At 49.8% G+C, this 24026-nt stretch overlaps 1 long non-coding RNA gene across 1 annotated transcript; it reads left to right on the top strand.

Annotated features, from left to right (window-relative positions):
* LOC138429795 (uncharacterized) lies at positions 1-1988 on the top strand. The gene is made up of 3 exons (XR_011252887.1): positions 1-128; positions 602-766; positions 1943-1988. It is a non-coding gene; the product is annotated as an uncharacterized lncRNA (long non-coding RNA).
* The last annotated feature ends 22038 nt before the right edge of the window (positions 1989-24026 follow it).

Below are 24026 nucleotides of genomic sequence, written 5' to 3'. Positions count from 1 at the left end.
ATTATGTTTGCATTTAGTTTCTCATTTCTTTGTTTTTTTAGGAGAAGAATATACAACTAATTAGGGAGCATCTTCGGAGACGAGAAGAAGAAATATCAGTGCTCAAGGCTGAAATCAACAACACCAGGGTCAGAATGGGGATTCTCACCCTGTTGTTGACATTTGCCCCGTGTGGGTCACCGCTAGCCTCCGTGTTGCTGTCCTTAACCTCTGTCTGATTTTCAAGTCATTTTTCACATCTTCCCACTGAGCAGACCTGGGTGGATCAGTTTGCGGTTCTCATACCTTGTTTCAAAGTTATGATGAGACAATGTAATTTTAGTACATTTGAGGGGGGAGTGCTCTTAACTTAGATTTTTGTCCACACTACACTTTGTGTGGGATCTTAGTTCCCCAACCAGGGATTGAAACCTGTGACCCCTGCAGAAGTGTGGAGTCTTAACTACTGGGCCCCTGGGGAAGTCCACTCTAAATTTCGACGGAACTGGCGGGATTCTGACATGCCTTAGCATGTTTCTGGCTATAGCGTGAGGCTGAGAGGAGTTATCGGGCCTGAATTCGAGCAGGAGGTTAAAGGTGCTCCTTTGGCCCTGCCCTACAGCTGCTGCTGGACCACCTGGAGTTCCTGGTTTCCCGGTACCAGCCATCCTTCCAGTTGACGGCGGGCAAGCGGCAGGCACAGTCCCCAGCCAGCATGACCAGCGAGGTGGAGGTGCTCAGGGCGCTGAGATTGCTCTTTGAGCACCACAAGGCCCTGGATGAGAAGGTACCAGCCCCCCAGCCGTCCTGGATTTGTACACTTGCTGCCTTGTTTGGAGGGTGATGCACTTATTTATGTAACTACTTGACTTTTGAGCTTCCAGAATTCTTGTATATACATTTTTTTTCTGTAAGAAGTCAGAGTTTTATATGGTTAAAAAGCGTTGCCTGCGTACATGCTCAGTCATGTCTGAATCTTTGCAACCCTGTGGACTGTAGCCCACCACGCTCCTCTGTTCATGGGGCTTCCCAGGCATGAATCCTGGAGTGGGTGGCCATTTTCCACTCCATGGAATCTTCCCGACCCAGGGATCGATCCTGCCCTCTTGCATTGGCAGGCGGATTCTTTACCACTGAGCCATCTGGGAAGACCCCAGTTAAAAAGTATTAGTTGGCATGAATGTCTCAAGATGTATTATATTCTGTATATCAACTTGCAGTGAAAAACTGGGTAATAGAATTAATTTAGGATCACATTTTGTTCTCTCAAGCTTAGAATTTAAAGCTGTTAACAAGATTTCCTTGACGTTAAGATCAGTGAGAGACGTTAACGGTATTCTATTACAGTATCCATGTATTAGGGTGAGTATACACTAAGAGTGTACTAACGCATATACACACAGCAACACACAGTGACTCGGCCCCTTTGATTTGAGTTGAGAGCGCGGTTACGCGTAGGCTTGAATTAGGTGCCACACATAAAGAGGTAAGCTTGATCAGTCATCCTGGAATTTCAGTTAAGGGTTTGTCCTTTGAATCCTTTCATTTAAAAAAGAATGAAGGCTGTAGTGGTGGGCATCAGGTCTTGTTTCTCTTTCTGATTGAGGACCCACCCACCTGGGTTATTTTAATGACTAGTAAACTAGCCTTGTGGCTCAGAGCTGCAGGATGTCTTCAGTACCCCTTTGTCCTGGAGAAGACAAATTCTGACTCTAATCACCTGGTGGTATTTGGGATGGATAGCATCCCCATGTATTTTCTTTCTATGTTGTGTTTTCAGTTTCGAGTTGAGTTTTTCCAGGTGGAGTGTTGCTGTCTTTACCTATTTGTTTAGTCTGATTCCATTTTTTGGTTTATCCACATTTCTCCAGAGTCAGGGTTTCCAAGTAAAATTGGGTTCAGTTCCTGATAGACTTGAGCTGCCCTGAATGTCACTGACGAGACGTGGTCCTCTCATGCCCAGGTGCAGACCGCGAAGGACCAGGACTGGGAGCGTGCGCAGCAAGCCAGCGTACTGGGGGACATGGCCCAGGTGTTCCAGAGTGATGAGGGCGTGTCAGACAGCGAGGGCGACAGGGTCACCCTCTTCAGCCCGGCCACTCAGCTGTCGCCCAGCGGGCAGGTCGATGCCAAGACTCAGAGTGTGAGGCTGCAGGAGCAGCTGGACGCCATCAAGGAAGAGATCAGGTGGGTGATCCCAAACTCAGCTCCCCGGAAACTCAATTTCTCTGAGGAGCTGCCTTCTCCTAGGGAAGTCTGAGTGTTCCATAGTAAGAAACCTGACCTCAGGTTTGCTTCAAGAATTTTCAGTTTTGAGATTGCCCTTGATGATAGAGCTCAGTCAGCCGGGGGGTTCTGTCCAAGGCGTTTTGGGGTGTTCCCCCTCAGCTCTGAGCCCCAAGGTGGGTGAGGTGCTGAGGCGGTGTCCGCTGTGGCCCGAGCACACTCCTGTGTCCTCAGAGCCCACGAATTTCTGGTGAAAGGCCACCTGGAAGAGAAAAGCTCAGGTTTTGGGGTTGGCAAATTCTCACTCAGATGTGCATTTTCATTTTTCACTTAATAAACAGTGTGAAGATTGGCTTGTTGTAAGACAGTGGTCCAAGGACATGTGTTTGAGTTTTTCTCATCTCATCAGTATATTTAAGATGTTTTCTTTAGACACCATCTTGGCAATGATAACAATTTACAAAACAGGATAGAATCCAAAGGCCGGCCTCGTGGTGAGCAGCGGCCCTTCGGTCTGGGTGCAGCCGGGTGGCTGGGGGCCCGAGGCCTGCCTGGTGCCACACCCACACAGCTATGCCCGTGTCCCGAGTCCATGTTCAGAGTGGCCGCAGGCCGGTGACCCTGCACAGGACCAGGCAGAGGCTACTGCTCAGACTGTTCTCATCACGTCAGCCCAGGCCGAGGTGCCCATTTCTGTCCACCGACTGCGGGGGGCCGGGAGAAAGGCAGGGGGCGAACGGGACAACCAGCAAACGCAGGTGGTGCCGCCTGCCCATTTGATGGAGAGACAGACGGTTTTGTGGGCCGTGTTTGAGCACAGACGATATCAGAATCATGGTCTTTCCATGTCCCCTCAGGAAATGTGGAACGGTTATGTATTAATGTTTTTATTTTTACAGCAAGTTGTCATGTAAAAGTGATTTTTCCTTATGTGACAAGTGACTTGATATAAATGGTAGATTCTGTCCATCAACTTGTTATCAACAGTGAAAAACTTTCAAGTTGTATATGTGGAAGTGAAGCTGGAGAGTTTACTTCCTATAACAATGTTTTATTTTCATTTGAAAATCATTTTATTTGCATCATCATGTATTTAAACTGCTATAGAAAATCATCCACAACACATTAGGGGAGAAGAGCAGAAACCGTGAATTCTAGGTTAATGCAGCACGTTGACATGAATCCAGAAACTCACACAAAGCTGGTGCAGAACTTCCTCAAGAGATGCGTTTGTACATATTCAAACTTACATTAAAAATAAAAAGAAAGATCAACTCAGCACTTCATCTGGTCTGTAGACTTGTGTTTAGAAACTCCATCTTGTTCGTGAATTGCTCTTTTGATTGTACCGAGTTCCCGATTCCCAGTGGAAAAGACTTGTGGCACTGACATGTATCTCTGCCCTGAGAGCAGGGAGGTAAAGGTTGTCAACATCAGGTTATCTCCTCACAGGAAGAGCGTCGCCACCAGGGCCCCTTCAGAATGTTAGAGGAAAGACATGAAATGAAGAGTGAATGATCAGGGGCCAGTTTGTAAGACTCAATGCTAAGTTATTCTAAGTTTGAGAATATTCAAAAGAGGAAAAGTCGAACCTTTTACTTGAGATGTTAATTGAGCAACTGTTTCTTGAATTTCTAATCATGACACAGAATGCCAGCCTAATTTGTTGTCCAGACACGTTTCTCTGCTGACAAGGACAGGTGACAGGTTTTATTCTATTTTAGTTTGGTGGAAGAAGACAAGGAGAACACGGAGCAGCGGGCCGAGGACACTGAGAGCAGGGAGGGCAGGGGGCGCTTAGGCAGCCTCCATCGTTGTAAGTCGGTGAGCTCCCTCAACCTGCTTGCTGGCTCCTCATCTGCCTGCTCCTGCCCGCCCCTGCCCAAGCCCAGAAGGAGGCGGCACTGCCCGGCGCAGCAGGGAGACCGGCTGGGCATCATGACTATGGTATGTGTCTGCCTCCTCCCTGCCCATCCTTCCCCCAGGACGTGGGTTTTCTTTATTTTGTTTGTTTTTTGCTTTTTCTCTTTTTACTTAGAAGAAAATCAGTTACATTTGATGCACTCAGAGGTCTACACTTTTTTAAACTGCCTAGTCTTTAATCATTCCACAATGGCACAGCAATGAATTAGTCTTGATATTTGGACCACAGGCTTAGCACATCATCATGAACTCAGCCAGAGCCTGCCTCTCTGTTGTTGGACCTGGCCTGTGCTGGGCACAGCAGCTTCAGGGAAGTTTCTGTTCTCAGGGAGCAGACAGCTTCGTGAAAGTAACCATAGGCAGCCCTCATGGTGTGGGAAGCCGTCCAGCACATGTTCCATTGGGGCTGCCTGGCTGCAGGGTGCAAGGCATGCGGTGGGAACAAAACCAGGAATCTCCATGGTCTGCTTGCGGATGGACCCGACCGCGGGCTCAGGCCAGCTCTGCGTGTGAAACCAGGTTAAGAGCCCGGTGCCCCAGGGCCTCAGGGAAGAGGTTGGGCTGCCTCACTTTTCTGAGTCTAAAAATGGGATGACGACCTAGGGCTGTTGGTGACAGAGTGTGCGGCTCCAAAGCAGATGTTCCAACTTTCTTGCGTGTTTAGCTTGGATTTTGTGAGTGCATTGTTATCCCATGAAGTCACATGTACAACACTGCTTTGTAACTGGACATGTATTATCACATTCTTCTGTGACCACCCATTTCATGTTAGCTTCATTGTTAGTCAGGTTATCATTAAATTAACTGTGAATCCTTTTAGTGGCCTGTGAAGTGGGAACTAGTCCATTTTGTGGTCTTCTGACACACTGTTTTTATAATTTGCATCATTGGCTAATTAGTTGCTATTTAAAATTCTTTGAGGATTTCTCTGTGGTTTCATGCTTGATTTCTTTCCGAATATTTGTTACAGAACAGTTCTGTATGTTTTCCTTGCTGTTGGAGTTCTCCGGCGGTGTGTCTGCTTTCATCATTGGTTTAGAGATCCTGTATCATCCTGTTGTCTGCTTGGTTGTCACCAATCCAGACCCCTCCCCCGCCCCCGAAGCTGTAGTTTCCCATCCATCTCCCCTCCCCCGTCCCCCCGCTTGCTCTGGTCATGGCCGTGCTGTGGTCCACAGCGTGTGTGCCCTTGTTGGGTCTGTGCTTTGTCTTCATGTCTCATTAAATGGTGTTTTTCCCCATAGCAGTAAGTTGAATTGGTGAATCACTATGCAGTTCCAGGAGAAGGCAATGGCAACCCACTCCAGTATTCTTGCTTGAAAATCCCATGGACAGAGAAGCCTGGTAGGCTGCAGTCCACAGGGTCGCACAGAGTCAAATACGACTGAAGCAACTTAGCAGCAGCAGCAGCATGCAGTTACAAGCATAATGTAGATGGATCCTAAACGGCATATCATGTATAATTCATAAGTGAGATTGTGCTTACATAAAGAAATGATCCTCTTAAGTGTAGAATTAATGGACTTTTAGATATGCAGATGGCACCACCCTTCTGGCAGAAGCGAAGAGGAGCAAAAAGCCTCTTGATGAAAGTGAAAGAGGAGAGTGAAAAAGTTGGCTTAAAGCTCACCATTCAGAAAACGAGGATCATGGCATCTGGTCCCATCACTTCATGGGAAATAGATGGGGAAACAATGGAAACAGTGTCAGAGTTTATTTTGGGGGGCTCCACAATCACTGCAGATGGTAATTGCAGCCATGAAATTAAGACGCTTATTCCTTGGAAGGAAAATTATGACCAACCTAGACAGCATATTGAAAAGCAGAGAGATTCCTTTGCCAACAAAGGTCCATCTAGCCAAGGCTATGGTTTTTCCAGTGGTCATGTACGGACATGAAAGTTGGACTGTGAAGAAAGGTGAGCGCCGAAGAATTGATGCTTTTGAGCTGTGGTGTTGGAGAAGACTCTTGAGAGTCCCTTGGACTGCAAGGAGATGCAACCAGTCTGTCCTAAAGGAGATCAGTCCTGGGTGTTCCTTGGAAGGACTGATGCTAAAGCTGAAACTCGAGTACTCTGGCCACCTCATGTGAAGAGTTGACCCAATGAAAAAGACTCTGATGCTGGGAGGGATTGGGGACAGGAGGAGAAGAGGACAACAGAGGATGAGATGGCTGGATGACATCACCGACTCAATGGATATGTGTTTGGGTGAACTCCAGGAGTTGGTGATGGATGGGGAGGGCTGGAGTGCTGCGATTCATGGGGTTGCAAAGAGTCGGACATGACACAGGGACTGATCTGAACTGAGCTCACACAGTCTCCTTTCTGTGTTGGTGCTTGTATTTAAGAGTGTAAATCTCATCAGCTTTTGCACAGTTAATGTCTCTATTAGACTCTAGAAACGTATCTTTTACGGTTAATAAAATGTAAAGACGGCACCTGCTATTATGGTAACTTTCATTCTTATTTTCACAGGAAGCCTGTTTTAATGAATTTATTTTGAGAAGTTTTAAATCAAATTCTATGTCAGGATTTTACATTAATGTCCAAGAGGTGGTTAGATTTGTTCCATGTTAAAATAGGTATTATGGTAACTTCCTTATCAGTTAATTTGCTAATTTAAAGTATAAGATGTTTTTATTAAGGGAAAATAACTTATACAGAAGTTTGCCTGAGAATAGACAAGTGTTAAGGGCCTTTGTTGTATGGAATCCTGTGCTTTAATAAATCATGATGATGTAATAGAACTGTATCTTCCTGAGCAATAATTTCTAGTGTTTCTCTAGTAAATCTTGAATAGCTTATTTAACTTCTGTGGTCAAAAAAATGATCTGTTTCCAGTCACGTGTTCTCTGAATCTTCATGTCACTTACAAGTTTGCCCTCATTTTTGCTTTCCTGTATTTGCCTATTCGGATGCTTGAAATTTTAGCTTAAAAGTCGCAGTGAATCTGGTTTCTCTTCATTTCTTTGCATGCATCTATCAGCCTCATGATTTAAGGAAGCGGTGTCGAAAGGTAAACTATTTATTAATTTAGCAGGCCTTTCTTTCTCTGTGAAGTATTAAAGAGTCGTTTTGGTTTAACATGAATGAACACCGTGTGGTTATGTCCTGGTGAATAAGTGACTTTTTAATGGAAGTAATGAAACTCACCCACCACTTAAACTGTGTTGATGGTTCTGTTGGAAATAGGTCATTCATTGGGACAATTGTAACAGTTTGCCTTTCTCCCACTTGTTTGCCTTCTGATCATCTCATGGTTTTTTATAATAGACATAGTATTACTTATTATTTTTAAAATTTTCTTTAGTTATTTTTTTGGCCATGCTGCACAGCTTATGGGATCTTAGTTCCCCAGCCAGTGATCAGACCAGTGTCCCGGCAGTGAACGTGCCAAGTCTTAACCTCTGGACCACCATGGAATTTCCGCTTAGTGTTTTCTTACAAGGAATGACTGAATGAGAGCCATAGATGTTAGATTTGCGGGAAGCCAGTTTAATGATGGTGGGTCGCAGTGTGCAGGAGACTCTGTGTGCCAGGCTCGTGCTTTCCGCGTCTGTCATCTCATCCCCAGCTGAGGTCCAGGCTGCTGCTCTCCCCGTTCAGGAGACATGGACACTGAGGCTTAGCGAGGCCGGTCACCCTGCCCAGGCTCTCATACCCAGCAGCGTGATGCGGACTGGTCTGATCAGAGCCTGGACACTTAACCGTGGTGCCGTCCAGCCCGCTTTCCTCCAGACGCTCTCGTGTCCATCATGGCATCATGATGGAGGGAGCCTCAGGAGGGAGCTCGCTGCCTCTCCACTCGGGTCACTTGGATGAACCCCTGTTGTTGGAGTCCACTGCCCCACGGGCTGGCCTTCCTTGTCCCTCTCCTGCTCCCAGCCCGCTGACCGAGCACTCCTGGGCCTTCCTGCAGGACTGGAGTGGCCGCGCTCCAGTTCACCCCACTCAGTGCCCGGGAGCCCTTCTGCTGGGCACAGCAGAGCAGCGCCGTCCCCCTGGGGTTGGTAACCTGGGTGTGCCGCTCGCCCACTCTGTGGCCTGCTTTGCCCTCCTGTTAAGTGGACACAGTGCTGCCCATCCTGGCCACGTGGGCACCAGAGGGGCGGCTCCCATCTTGGGGGAGTGCGGCCAGGCTGCGGACCCAGAGGCCTTGCTCAGGAGGAGGCCCGGGGTAAGGGGCTGGCGTGGTCCCTGACCTTGAGGCAGGTGTTTGTCTCCACTGAGTCCATAGTCAGCCCAGGTGCGTCACTTCCCTGCTCTGTTCGTTGTTTTCTGATTTTTAGAAATGCTTATTTTAACTTGAATTTGAGATTGATCCCTGTTCAGTTCCATGTGGATAATTTCTAGGCTCTGTAGCCTTCTGGTGTCGGAGGGTTCTTGTTAGAGAGCAGGGGAGGGTGCCCAGTGTATCCAGCTGCTGTTAACCGAGTTCAGCTGTGTTTTGCCCTAAGTCACTTTGTTGTTACCAAGCTCCTGTGGGGCTGCATGGGACCAGTATTCTTTAGTGCTGCTGCTGCTGCTGTGTCCCTTCAGTCATGTCCAACTCTGTGCGACCCCACAGACGGCAGCCTACAAGGCTCCCCCGTCCCTGGGATTCTCCAAGCAAGAACACTGGAGTGGGTTGCCATTTCCTTCGCCAATGCATGAAAGTGAAAAGTGAAAGTGAAGTCGCTCAGTCATGCCCGACTCTTAGCCACCCCAGGGACTGCAGCCTACCAGGCTCCTCCGTCCATGGGATTTTCCAGGCAAGAGTGCTGGAATGGGGTGCCTTCTTCTGTATTCTTTACAGAATCCCACTGAAAAGGCACAGGTTAGTTGGTTAAACAACACACTCATTGTTTATAAAAATGCATGCCATGCGTGTTTCCCAAAACTTTCCCTGGCTTAACCACACACCCAGATGTATCAGTGAGACCTGTCTGGACCCTGAGGGGTTAATCTGTTCCCCACACTGTCCTTCCTGTCCTCACACCCAGGACCAGCAGAAAAGCTAGGAGTCCAGGAGAGATCACCTTCATTTGGGTTTTTATTAGTTTATTTGTTAATTGAAAGATAATTGCTTTACAGAATTGTCTTTTCTGTCAAACGCCAACATGAATCAGCCATAGCTACCCATATATCTCCTCCCTTTTGAACCTCCGACCCTCTAGGGTGATACAGGATCATCTCGAAGTGAAGAGCTGGGGGTGCTTTATGGAAACCACTCTGAGCACATGACCTTCAAACTGCGTGTAAGTACTTCAGTGTGTGGCCCCCAGTCTGTCTGTTACCGAGAAATGTGATCCAGGCGCGTGGTGTTCGCGTGGAGGTTTAGGTACCTTTTCTGTGTTTCTCTTGTTGTCATGGGATCCAGTAACCTGCATCATCTCTCCAAATGACCTTGGGTGGTGGCACAAGCTGTATCTTTTCCTCCTTCAAACAGAAAGGTCTGGACGGCTTTGCTGAGAGGTTTCGTACTCTCGCTGTGGTGCTTCTGAGCAGCATCCTGTGATGAGGACAGTCCTTTCATCAGAGCAGTTCATGCCATGCAGGGTTCACGGGGCCGGCATCGCTCTGCTGTCCTGCCCGGCAGGGCCATCTGGTCACTGGATTCCAGGGAGGGCAGAGCCAGGCTGCAGGGAGGCTCCCGTCCAGGGTCTCTGCACTCAGTCAAATGCTCTCGCTGCCCCATAGCCCCGCTTCTCTTGATCAAGACAGTCCTTAAGGTGGCATTAAGCTAGAACAAGGGTTTCTTTTTGTAATTGTGGGAAAGCATAGCTAATAGATTTTCAGATAAGATTCTGGTTATAATGTAAAGCCTGTGTGATTGCCATTTTCAAAACACTCTACTGTTAGCCAATGTTACACTTCCCTCACTCCCTCAGCTGCCAGCTTTACGGGAAGAGATAGGAGATGATGAGACTGCTATCAAATCTAAAACCTCGACCCCCGCCATGCCGCAGTCCCTGCAGCTGGACCGCCTGCACACGGGGTCGCTGCGCACAGCCAACCAAGAGGACATCAGGGATGCCCACAAGTAAGCGGCCTGTGTACGCGTGGTCAGTTTCAGGAGCCCTGCGCCTCTTGCCCTGAAAGAGTTGCAAGCATGATTTTAAAGGAATACCATTGGGTTCAGTGCCTGTGGTTAGTGGTGAACTTCAGGTGCTGGGGAAGAAGAGCGCAGTGACCTCAGTGATTTTAGAAAATGTCCTTCTCTGGAGATTGACTCCTGTGGGAGCTTTCTTCCTGCTCTTGAGAGAGGTCTGCCTGGCCTGGGGCACGTTCCTGCCGGTGACGGCCCCATACCTCTCGGGTTCGCTCTTGAGGGTCCCTCCCTTTTCCTCAGGGGTCTCGTCTCAGGAGACTCTGTCCCCTCCTGTGACGGACACTGTCCTCATTCAGACCTCCACCTGGGCTCCCGTCCTGAGCAGGGCAGCACGCGATCGGGGGCACGTGTGGTCACCTGACCAGCAGCCCCGCACGGTGACCATCGCTCTCCTGCCACGGCCAGGGCCCGTCACCCTGCAGGAGGCGGGGGCAACCGCCCAGAGCAGGGGAGCTCGCCTTCTCCTGGAGCGTTGTCACCTGCCGAGCAGCGACCCTGAGGGAGGGTCGGGGCGCCCTCTGCACCAGCTGGCCTGGAGTGAAGCCCTCCTCGGGGGAGAGCTCGAGGCAGAGAACCTCAGCTTCCTGGGGCTGTTGTCTGTGTCCAGAAGCCTGCACTGCTCGTGTGAAGCGTGTTTGGTGAAGGAGACTCCACCGTCTGCTGCGAGGTTGAGGCACGGGTGTTGCTGGATGCCCGTTTCTCTCAGTAGCTCTTGTGGAGGGGTGTTGTTTGCACGAGGGTGCCCGTTAAACGTCATTTTCTCTCCCTAAAGCTCGACAGGCTCTGAGGACAGCCCCGAGAACAACCGCAGCAGCAGCACCAGCAGGCAGGACTTGCTGCAGAAAGCCCTGAAGAAGAAGGGCATCAAGTCCTCCATCCGCCGCTGGTTTCATAGGAAGGAAAAGGGCCGGCCTGAACACCCAGGCAAGGAGGCGTTAGCACCAGGTGGGTGCTTCACTGTTCAGAGAGAAGAGGGCCTGCAGGCATGTCCCTCCTGTGTCTCCCCCATTGTCCCTACGAGGCTCCTGTCACTCACACTGGGGGTCCTCCTGGGAGCAGGAGCGGAGGAGGCGTCTGTCTTCTAAGTGGGTCTGAGATGATCAGATGAGTTAATGAGTGGATGGATGGATGGATAGAGGGATGGATTAGTGAGTGGGTGAATGGATGAAGAGATGGCTGGCTGGATGGGTGGATGAACGGGGCATGGAATGAATACAGCAGATGATTGTACTCCAATGCTAGAAACATATTCTACGAATTTGATTGAGTAGGAGCTGGGCAATGATTGTTTCCTCCTAACAGTGACACGTGTTTGGAAACGGCCTAAGTGCTCATCAGTGAGGGGTGAAATACAATCTGTGGACACCCCACAATGAACAGCCTGCCCTCCTTCCTGCCACCTTCCCCAGGAGCTCATCATGGGTTCTTCTCATGCCCCCCACCTCTCCCCACAGCCACGCAGGTCCTTCTGGGGTCCCCTCATCACACAAGGTTATCATTAGGCCCTCATCTTGCTTGGCTTCATCTCCCTGAGGACAGTATGTTCCTGCCTCTTCAGCCACAAACGTGTTGAGTCTTGTTTGTGCTGGGTGTGGATTTGCAGGGGTAAGTGGAGCAGATGTGGTCTGGAGCACAGTTAAGTGGCAAGAGAGCAAAAGGAGCAGGTTATTAAATGCTATCCCTAGTATTAATAAATACAGTGCTGAGATGGATGGTGCATTGATTCTATACTGATGCTGTGTGTGCCCCTTACCAAGCAGGTGCTGCCCCCTCCCAATTTACAGAGGAGGACGCAGTGACGGTCACGCGGTCAGGGAGCAGTGAGGGCAGGTACACACCCACGCGGCGGGCCCAGGCACTTTCCTGAGCCCCAGCCACCTCTCTGGTGGATGCGGCAGCAATGAGACGGTTCTGTGGCATGATGATTCAGTGGACATGAGTTGGAGCAAACTCCAGGAGCTAGTGAAGGACAGGAAAGCCTGGAGTGCTGCAGTCCACAGAGTGGCAGAGTCGGACACAATTGATCGACTGAACTACAACCTGAGTGTGTGCTCCCCTGCTTCAGTCGTGTCTGACTCTTTGCGACCCCAGGGACTGTAGCCCACTAGCTCCTGTGTCCATGGGATTCTCCAGGCAAGAATACTGGAGTGGGTTGCCATGCCCTCCTCCAGGGCATCTTGTCGACCCAGGGATCGAACCCACATCTCTTGTTATCTGTTGCATTGGCAGGCAGGATCTTTACCCCTGGCACCACCTGGAAAGCCCCAGTGGACGCTGACAACTAGAAGTGCAGAAAATCCGGGCTGCTCCCAAGGTAAACTGGGAGAGCAGCAAGCACAGGTTGTAAAGACAAAGACACAGGGTGAGCGACAACAGCGCCCACAGAGACAGGCAGGAATGCGGTGTCCCACATAAAGGAAACATCTGTGCCGTTCGGAAGAGGGGCCCATCCGCCCTTGGAGGGACAGTTGGAACCGGAATGAAAACCGAGGCCATGGTCAGCAGTGCCCACCCACACGGCCCGGGTGGCGTGTCCCTCACCGGGCTTCCCGTGTCCCCAGAGCTGCTGGCTGCAACATCTCTGAGTGCCAGGCCAGGCGGGGTCCCCGTGTGAGCTAAGGCATCACTGCTCTCCTTCCAGTGCTGCTCGGGCCCTCTGTGGGTGGCCACCCTCATCCCCTGCCCTGCCACCCGCTGGGTCCGGGCTCTCCCCCTGGGATGCTTTCAGCCCTTGAGCTTGGGTGTTCCCAGCCCTCTGCCACGCTGGACTGGGATGCGACTCAGGACTTAGGCTTGAGATGTCAAGGAGACCTTGAATCTGGAAGGACAGCACCGTGGGAGCTGGAGAGCAAAGCCCGCACGGGGAGGAAGCAGAGCTGGGGAACGTGCCCACAGCCTCCAGAGCCTCCTGCACAAGTGCCTCTCTTTGCCTCTCCTTGGCCTGGACAGACCCCAGCTGCTGCTGCTCCGCAGGTGTTTCCTAAAGATGCACCTCCTGCAAGAGCTATTGTCCTGCTGCTCTGGGGCTGCCTGAGTGTGTTCAGGAGCATCATACAAGTGGGGCTGCCACACCTCATACTGGAGGTTGGGGGCCTGGTACTGGGGAAGGGTCGGAGGGTGGGGGAGGGCCTGAGGGTGCGGGAGGGCCTGATGCTGGGGGAAGGTCTGATTCTGGAGTCGGGCCTGATGCTGGGGGGCACATCTGATGCTGGCGGAGGGCCTGATGCTGGGGGAGGGTCTGATAATGGTGGACAGCCTGCTCCCTGATGTACATGGAGGTGAGGATAAATCTCTATGAGAAATCTTTTTTTCATACTTTCCTCACCACCTTGGTATGTTCTTTTTAACTTTAAGATAATTTTGTGCAGTATCCCTAGATTTCTGCCAGACATCAACCTGAATTACCCGTAGGTTACGTATGTCCCGTCCCTCTTGAATCTCCCTCCCACCTCCCCTTGCTACATTCTTGTTTCTATGGATATATGAATAATAGACTGTTGATAACATAACATGAACAGCTCCCACACACAAGTGTGCACACGCACACTCCCTCGTGCATCATTCGGGTCCGCGTCAGGGTTGCCCTTGGCTCCCCTGCCCTGGGACTGACAGTGAGCCTCGACACCTCCACTTTGTTCCCACCTTCGGCCCGATGCCCGCGCCTCAGCAGCAGAGGGACCCTGTCCCCGCAGATGCTGAAGTGATGGAGCCTCTTGTCTCCGGAGCCAAGGGCATGAACACACCATCGGTAGTCCTCTGGGGACACCTACGCTTCCGCCTTCTGGCCTTTCCATTGTATCCGTCCATTTCTCTTAACACAATGTCCGTGTGTGGACTCGGGCTCCCATTACCAGCTCTGGTCTGTTCTCAGTGAGAGTACAGCTTACCCTCCGCACTCTTTATTGGCCCTGGGAAATTTTGCTTCAGTACTTGATTGAAAGAAAGCAATAAATAATCCTGTGATAAAAATAGTTCAAAAGTAGCCTGTACGTACTTTGTCACATATTCGGGAAGTTCACAAAAGATTAATAGGAAAATAGAACGATAACAATGAATTGTACAAGTAAGTTAAAGGTGGAACCCACATGTAAGGAGACATGCTGTCTGTGTCTACTGAGATACCAGCTGCATAATAAAGATCGCACCGTGACCTGAACACATCTTTTGCTGGCTTTTTAATGTGCCGCTGAAAAAGTAAAAGTTACATTTGATACTTATACAATCCAGAACGGCTGTGTCATCACAATCTAAAAATGTATGCCTGGGCCCATTCTTTAAACATGTTTACAAACAGAGGTAAGAAGATGATTTACATACAAATAAGGCCTGTGTCAGAGCTGCGCTCCGCTGTCTGTCTGGGAAGGGGCACCTTCACTGTCCAGCTCCATGGCTCTGCGGCGGGTGCAGGGCATCGCGATTGGTCCCCAAAGCGTCTTACCGGAGAGGAGGGAATCCGGGTCCACAGAGACTAGGTTACAGCAGAGACTTTCATAGTCTTCTAGTCATCCTTTCAGCCCCAATTTCATTAGAAGCTCACATTTAACACTCAGTACTTTTAAATCACTTCATGCTGCAGACAAAAAGCATTTCTTCCTAGAAAAAGTACAGTTTAGGCCAGCGGTTAAAATCCAACCACAATTGGTTGAAATTAAGTTTGCTTATCTCAGAGTGATTGTTGGAGAGCCTGGTTACATCCTGGAAGGATAGTGCACACCGTGTCATGATGATTTTACAACCGCAGGAAAACCCCTTCTCATAGTTTAACATTTAACAATTAAACAAGAATAATTACAGTAAATGCATCATTTTCAAAAGCCCTATATTTATTCATAGGATTTATACAGACAAGCACTACAGTACATTCGTTTGAAAGACTAAAATCAGGTATCAGAACATGAATTGATCTGAAAGGATATTTACAGTCAGAATATAAAAGAAAAAGTAATAATAGAAATGAAGTCATAAATTTACATAAATATAAGTAACATTAGATTCTAAAGTATTTTCTCTATGGAATTGATGAATTTTTCCACTAATTAAAAACTCTGTAATAAAATATCTTCAGGTCCATGTCACAAGTATTAACAGAGTAAAGATTTCATGGTGTTCAAAATGTAGTCTTTGTCGTATACTGGATGCTGTATAATCATCTGGAGAATCAGTGCAGGTAAACTGGAAACACAGACGAGTCAGTCCTTGGACGGCAGCTGGTGCCCGAGCCCCTGCCCCTCCAGACACCCCTCCACCCCATTCGGGGCCCTCAGCTGCTTTGAGAATTCAGAGAAACATGGAGGACCAAGCAGATCAAGGCGGGAACTCTGTGGCTGACCTTATTCTGACATATAGCTAAAAGGTGCTGGTAAAAAAAAAACTCAAAAGCCCAATCCAGTTTTCTAGCTGAGACGTGACCAGGACAGAGCAGACAGCCTCCTGCCCTCAGAGCAGCTCCAGTAGGGCTGGGCCCCCGGGCTGGACCCACCAGAGGCCCACCCAGAGTGGCACCTGCAAGGGAGGGTGGCCCCTAAGTGGTGGCCGAACCGCAGATGCCGGTGCACCTCTGTGTGATAAGGTGGCCTCCACACGGAGAGGCCCAGGGCAGGGCAGCCTCGTGAACCCTGACTCTCTGGGCCCTGCTCCCTCCTAGAACGTGCACGCAGGGCGTGGCTGGCAGCACCGCCGCTGTGGGAGGGACACCCGTGTGCGTGGACGTGAGGGAGCCCCGGCCGTGCAATCATCACTCCGGCGGCAGCGGGGCGCCAGGGTCATGTTCTCTGCTGCCGAGGGCTCCCTCGGCTGACCTCTGGAGACCCGCTGACCCTCCACTCCCGCGGCGTGGGCTCTGTGCCCCCGTGGGACCAGGCCGGCCTGTACTCACCCCAAAGCTCAGCAGGACCAAGTCCTGACTGTAGCGGAATGCAGCCTCTGCGTTCGCGCCACGCTGCCTGGTCCCACGAGTGCGGGAGGAAGCGAGCAAACACAGAGTGTGGTTCGTCATGCAACGTCACAAGGGGCACAAGGACACACACACATGCGCAGCAGCGCCCACTCCTACTGAGGGTCTGGGGAAACTTCTTGAGAGTGGATGAGCCAGAGAGAGCAGCCTGGGGGGCCACCACGTGGGGGACCCTGCCACTCGGGGTGGTGGGAGGGTGGTCACACTAGAGCAGCAAACGGCACATTCAATGACAGAAACGCCATCATGGGGACAGCCACTCCCTGTGAGCAGCTGCCAGTCTCTCATTAGATCTCCGGATTCACAGCGCTGCTGGACCTCTCTTCCAGCCCTCACAGGATCTGTGAGATGGGACATGGGGAGGGACTGGCTACTTGTGGGTCAGAGGCCGGGCACCTGTGGCCTAGAGCCCCCCGATCTGCTATCCTGGGGGCCGGGCCACTCTCCCCAGGCCACTTCAGGGAGGGCAGAGCATGGGGCTGATCTAAGAAAGCGGAAACTCAGTCTCAGCACCCCTCGGAAATGTCACCACTGACGTTTTCTCCTCACAACACAGGCTACAGGGTCACAACACAGGCCCAATGGGTCAGCCCTGACCCCCAGCCCCCGCTCCAAGTTGACTAAGAAATCTACAGAAACCGCTAGCAGAAACCCGTTGCTCCCAATTGAACATTTTCCGTCTTCCCCTGGGCCCACCAGGAACACATCTGATGAGTGTCTGGCCAGGGTTCCAGAGAGGGCTGAAGACAGTGGGGGCTGCTGATGGAGCAGGCTATCTGTCCAAGCCCTTCTGATTCTAAGAGCCCCGGACACCTGCTGCACTGTGACTTCAAAAGCCATGGAAAACAGCCAGTTACATGGTTTATGCCCTGCCTATCTTACGTGGTTTGTAAAAGGTCACCTCCAATATATTATATTCCCAACACCTCGCTCTAGGATTGTTTCTAATTTATCTAAACTCTAATGTCTACGTCGCCATGTCCATCTGACAGGGAAATGTTGGATTATAATGAGGAGAATGGAAAATAAACAAGCAAGCAGTTAGACTCTTCAATCGACTGAAAGCTAAGCTACAGTTAAGAACAGTAAAAATGAGCTGCATGCTCCTTGGAAGAAAAATGTTGTTTAAAAAAGGAGAGAGGCACTGGGTCTCCCCCACCCCTGGTTAAGCGTATTATTGAGTTCTGGCAAAGAGATGATGCAGCTTCCCCCTAAGCCCCCTCACTGAAAGTTCCCAGCTTAGCACAGGCTTTCCCTAAATATACTTTGCTCTGTGAGAGCCAGTGAGAGAAAAGCTTATTAATCTACTCACGGGAAGGGCTAATAACAGGAAAAAATGCACCAAAGAGACCCTCCAGGCCCCGTTCCCATGGGGTGAGCGCACACTTTCTCTGGGACGGCATAGTCAACTGTGGAGAAAGCATCCAGTGAGACACCCCTGTCACAGATAGGACCTTGGGGTGGGAGGGTGCGGGGGCGGTGCACAAGGCATCTCCTGAGCCACAGAGCCTGACCCCGACCCAGGCTGTCTGGCTGTCTATCTTGCCATCAAGTGGGGACACAGCGGCCCTGAGCACCCAGCCTGAACTAGCAGCGTTCTCTGGCAGAGTAGCCGTCAGAGGGAAAACCAGAGCTGAGTTTGAAAGGGCAACTGCCAGGCCGTGTATTTACAGCCCGGCCGAACTCAGGGAGGACCTCTCCCGGCCTCACCTTCTTCATTCACCCCATTGACTGACAGTGTGCAAGGGACCCGACGACGGTGAGGACGGGGGGAGGACAGGAAGGTGGACGCTGCTGTCATTGAATTTGGATTCGGCCATCCTCCCAGTGGGGAGAGTCCTTGAGGGGCAACTGGCGTGGCCTGCGAGCGACCCTACTGTTTTACGAAAGAGCTCTTGAGTGCTGCCAGCCACACACACATCTCTACAAGCATGGGTGTCAACCTCATGCTCTGAGAACAGACATGTGTCTTGGTTTTATTAGTTGCAAGAATATGCTAACATTCAACCAGACAAGAACTTGAAGAAAAACCAGCACGACTGGTAAACGTTTATAAACAGGTGTTAGGATTCCCGGTAGAGCACTGCCCCTTGGGCATGTGATGGCACGAAAAAGCCCTGTAACCTGGGAAGCAGGCCATTCCAGCTCATCCACATTCTAGCCCAGGGCTGCACACGCCGTCCGACCTGTCACCGACAGTCCGACCTGTCACCTACCGTCCGGCTGCATCTTCTTTGGCTGCACCGAGGGTGAGGGCAGAGAGATGGGACCCGGAAGTTTGCGGGCAGAGTCTCTGCGCACCCAGCAGCTAAGCCACGGACATCTTTTGGTCTGCATTTTTTCCTCCAAGAAGGTGCCTTCCTAAAGCTTTTGTCTACATTTGGAAATTACACAACAAAGAAAAAGACAATTTAAAACAAAGAACAAAACAAAAAGCCACTAGCCCTTTAAAATGGCTGACTTTGCCCCTGCACTTTTGTCCCCGAGTATCTGACCCATTTGTGATGACCCTGTGACTGATCTGCCCAAACTGGGAACAGAGGAGCATGGCACAAGGTGGGGTCACACGTGTACCAGGACCCTGACTGGACCCTAACTGGACCGCCCTGGCTACCCGGGTGGACGTTCCTCCTGACAGCAGGAAACATTTCACTTCATGGAAACATTTTCAAGCTGTAACCAGTTCTGTCTCACGCTGGGACAGAGCCAATGGATGCTTCTGTAGGTGTCCGATTCTCCCTGTCAAATCAAGTGTCCTTAAGGTCCAATGAAGACAAGAACTATAGTGTGGCCCTGAGCAGCCAAAGGAATGGACAAGGCCTGGAGAGGCCCAGGGTGGGAGGGCACCGAGACCTCCCCGCCCCTCACCCTACCCCCCATGTCCCCGATGCACCCATGCCTGACTGGCCTCTGGCGGTCATGGAAGCCTTTCTCCCTTGCACTGTTCAAGTAGCCTCAATAGTAAAAATAAACTAAAATGAAATAAAGATTCAAAGATACCAACAAAGGACACCTTCTGCTTGTGAAATCATCTTTCCACTTAGTAGATCACTAGCACTTTTCTTTGTATTTTGACTAGGGAATTAGCAGGATCCTGGCTCAGATGGGAAGGCATCCACCTGCAGGAGACTCGAGTTGGATCCCTGGGTCGGGAAGATCCCCTGGAGAAGGAAATGGCAAGCCACTCCAGTATTCTCACCTGGGAAACGCCACGGACAGAGGAGCCTGACGGGCAGCAGTCCATGGGTCACATAAAAGTTGGGCTCAACCGAGCAACTAGGAACAGAAGTATTTCCAAGGTCCACACTCAAGTGTGTGTGTGTGTGTGTGTGTGTGTGTGTGTGTGTGTGTGTGCGTGCGTGTCGTGTCATGTCTGTCTGTCTGCATCTCCCTCTCGCTGTCTTGCAGTCTGTCTTGGAAGCTTCATCTCTTTCTGCCTCTGTCTCTCCCGACACCCGCCCGCCAGTCTGTTCCTCCGGCCCCGGCCTCTCACGGGTGCTATGGCTCTGGCTGAGGAGCTGGCGCCGGGAGGCTGTCTCCCTGGGCGTGGGTGCGTGCGAGTGTCTGTGTGTCTGTCCGTGTGCCTGCCTGTCGCTCGGCTGCTCTCTCAGGAAGGTCGTGTGCTTGGCGGGCGGCCTGGGGGCAAGGGGGTGTGGCCTCGGGAGGGCAAGGGGCGGGGCTGAGGCGCTCCGGTCAACCGCGCCTCCGTGGCTCCTGGCATGTTTGGGCACCGGGCAGGTGCCAGGCAGGATGGTCGCTCAGGGCCCCCGCTGGGCTGCACCTACTCCCGCAGGAGGCTCCAAGGCCTGCGGGCCACGCGGGAGGCGACGGCTTGGCCGGCAGCCAGACACTTCTGGGACCGCGTGGCCCTAGCAGGAAACGGGATGGGGGAGGCCCTGTTCGCTGTGCGAGGCCGGGTCTGGTGAGGCACAGGGTGGGCAGGTACCGAGACCTCCGCACCCCTCACCCCACCCCCCAGGCCCCCGTCGGCGGCAGCCCTCCAGGTTCCTCCCTCTGTGGGATTCTCCAGGCAAGAATACTAGTGTGGGTTCCCATTTCCTTCTCCAATGCGTGAAAGTGATCTCGCTCAGTCCTGTCCGACTCTTCCTGTCTTCATGGACTGTCATCTACCAGGCCCCTCCGTCCATGGGATTTTCCAGGCAAGAGTACTGGAGTGGGTTGCCATTTCCTTCTCCAGATTTCATGTTCTAGTTTTTGTAAATAGGGCTGCAATGAACATGAGCGTGCATATGTCTTTTTGAATTATGGTAGTCTCAGTAAACCCAGTGGGATTGCTGGGTGGTATGGTAGTTCTATTTTCATCTTTGTAAGGGACCTGCATACTGCCCTCCATAGTGGCTACATCAATTAACATTCCCACCAACAATTCATGGGGTCGCAAAGAGTCGGACATGACTGAGCGACTGAACTGAACTGAATAGTGATAGAAGAGTGAGTGACGTTGAGATTCTGTTGTGTTTGGTATTCCATTCTATGACTTACTTATACAATGCATAAGGACATTTGAATAGATTCTGATTGACCCTTTGCGCTATATAAAGTGACAGGCTTAGACAAATGCATATTGACAGGTATCCATCCTAAACGATCACTTCCAGTTCCCCACTCCATGATCTGTGTAGCTTTACCTTCCGAGAATGTCGCAGTGGGGTCATACTGGGTGCAGCCTTTTCAACTGGATTCTTTCACTTAGCCACATGCGTCTAAGATGTCTCCCTGTCTTTCAAGGGCTGATGTTTCATTCTTTTCCACTGTTGAGTGTTATTCCTTTGCATGTATATAGGAGGAAAATAAATGTCCCTCTCCCCTTCCAGGTTCTTGGTTGAGCCCTTTTTCTCCATCATTAAACGCAAACTAAAATGGACTGGAATAGGTGAATTTAACTCAGATGACCATTATATCTATTACTGTGGGCAGGAATCCCTCAGAAGAAATGGAGTAGCCACCATGGTCAACAAGAGTCCAAAATGCAGTACTTGGATGCAGTCTCAAAAACGACAGGATGATCTCTGTTCGCCTCCAAGGCAAACCATTCAATATCACAGTTATCCAAGTCTATGCCCCAACCAGTAATGCTGAAGAAGCTGAAGTTGAACAGTTTTATGAAGACCTACAAGACTTTTTAGAACTCACACCCAAAAAAGATGTCCTTTTCATTATAGGGGACTGGAATGCAAAAGTAGGAAATCAAGAAACACCTGGAGTAACAGGCAAATTTGGCCTTGGAATGCAGAATGAAGCAGGGCAAAGACTAATAGAGTTTTGCCAAGAAAATGCAGTGGTCATAGCAAACATCCTCTTCCAACAACACAAGAGAAGACTCTACACATGGACATCACCAGATGGTCAACACTGAAATCAGATTGATTCTATTCTATGCAGCCAAAGATGGAGAAGCTCTATACAGTCAACAAAAACAAGACCAGGAGCTGACTGTGGCTCAGATCATGAACTCCTTATTGCCAAATTCAGACTGAAATTGAAGAAAGTAGGGAAAACCGCTAGACCATTCAGGTATGACCTAAATCAAATCCCTTATGATTGTACAGTGGAAGTGAGAAACAGATTTAAGGGCCTAGATCTGATAGACAGAGTGCCTGATGAACTATGGAATGAGGTTCGTGACATTGTACAGGAGACAGGGATCAACACCATCCCCATGGGAAAGAAATGCAAAAAAGCAAAATGGCTGTGTGGGGAGGCCTTACAAATAGCTGTGCAAAGAAGAGAGACGTAAAGCAAAGGAGAAAAGGAAAGATATAAGCATCTGAATGCAGAGTTCCAAAGAATAGCAAGAAGACATAAGAAAGCCTTCTTCAGTGATCAATGCAAAGAAATAGAGGAAAACAACAGAATGGGAAAGACTAGAGATCTCTTTAAGAAAATCAGAGACACCAAGGGAACATTTCATGCCAAGATGGGCTCGATAAAGGACAGAAATGGTATGGACCTAACAGAAGCAGAAGATATTAAGAAGAGGTGGCAAGAATACACAGAAGAACTATACAAAAAAGATCTCCATGACCCAGATAATCATGATGATGTGATCACTAATCTAGAGCCAGACATCTTGGACAGTGAAGTCAAGTGGGCCTTAGAAAGCATCACTATGAACAAAGCTAGTGGAGGTGATGGAATTCCAGTGGAGCTGTTTCAAATCCTGGAAGATGATGCTGTGACAGTGCTGCACTCAATATGCCAGCAAATTTGGAAAACTCAGCAGTGGCCACAGGACTGGAAAAGGTCAGGTTTCATTCCAATTCCAAAGAAAGCCAATGCCAAAGAATGCTCAAACTACCACACAATTGCATTCATCTCTCATGATAGTAAAGTAATGCTCAAAATTCTCCAAGCCAGGCTTTAGCAATACGTGAACCGTGAACTCCCTGATGTTCAAGCTGGTTTTAGAAAAGGCAGAGGAACCAGAGATCAAATTGCCAACATCCGTTGGATCTTCGAAAAGCAAGAGATTCCAGAAAATATCTATTTCTGCTTTATTGACTATGCCAAAGCCTTTGACTGTGTGGATCACAATAAACTGTGGAAAATTCTGAAAGAGATGGGAATACCAGACCACCTGACCTGCCTCTTGAAAAATCTGTATGCAGGTCAGGAAGCAACAGTTAGAACTGGACATGGAACAACAGACTGGTTCCAAATAGGAAAAGGAGTACGTCAAGGCTGCATATTGTCACCCTGCTTCTTTAACTTCTATGCAGAGTACATCATGAGAAACACTGGACTGGAAATAACACAAGCTGGAATCAAGATTGCCAGGAGAAATATCTATAACCTCAGATATGCAGATGACACCACCCTTATGGCAGAAAGTGAAGAGGAGCTAAAAAACCTCTTGATGAAAGTGAAAAAGTTGGCTTAAAGCTCACCATTCAGAAAACGAAGATCATGGCATCTGGTCACATCACTTCATGGGAAATAGATGGGGAAACAGTGGAAACAGGGTCAGACTTTATTTTTTGGGGCTCCAAAATCACTGCAGATGGTGACTGCAGCCATGAAATTAAAAGACGCTTAGTGCTTGGAAGGAAAGTTATGACCAACCTAGATAGTATATTCAAAAGCAGAGACATTATGTTGTCGGCTAAGGTCCGCCTAGTCAAGGCTATGGTTTTTCCTGTGGTCATGTATGGATGTGAGAGTTGGACTGTGAAGAAGGCTGAGCGCCGAAGAATTGATGCTTTTGAACTGTGGTGTTGGAGAAGACTCTTGAGAGTCCCTTGGACTGCAAGGAGATCCAACTAGTCCATTCTGAAGGAGATCAGCCCTGGGATTTCTTTGGAAGGAATGATGCTAAAGCTGAAACTCCAGTACTTTGGCCACCTCATGCGAAGAGTTGACTCATTGGAAAAGACTCTGATACTGGGAGGGATCGGGGGCAGTAGGAGAAGCAGAAGCAGAGGATGAGACGGCTGGATGGCATCACGGACTCGATGGATGTGAGTCTGAGTGAACTTCAGGAGATGGTGATGAACACGGAGGCCTGACGTGCTACTATTCATGGGGTCACAAAGAGTTGGACACGACTGAGTGACCAAACTGAACTGATCAGGAGAAAGAAGTTTAATTTACATGTATAGCTTTGGCATAGAGAGGAGATGCCAAGGAAAACTGAGTCACTCCCTGAAACGACCAAAGCCTTCATCATAAATAGCTCTTCAGCCCCAAACAGGAGACAGACCTTGAGGGGAAGGCAGAGGCCCTTTATGGCCGGTTATCATGCAAAGCACAATAAATAAGCAGATGATTGTTTGCAGATTTAAGTCCTGACTTCTTCATGGATAAGTGTTCCTTCCTTGAGATATAATTATCCT

The sequence above is a fragment of the Ovis canadensis genome, chromosome 24 (genome assembly GCF_042477335.2).
Source record: "Ovis canadensis isolate MfBH-ARS-UI-01 breed Bighorn chromosome 24, ARS-UI_OviCan_v2, whole genome shotgun sequence".
Taxonomy (NCBI): domain Eukaryota; kingdom Metazoa; phylum Chordata; class Mammalia; order Artiodactyla; family Bovidae; genus Ovis; species Ovis canadensis.
This window is presented reverse-complemented; position numbering and strand designations above follow the sequence as displayed.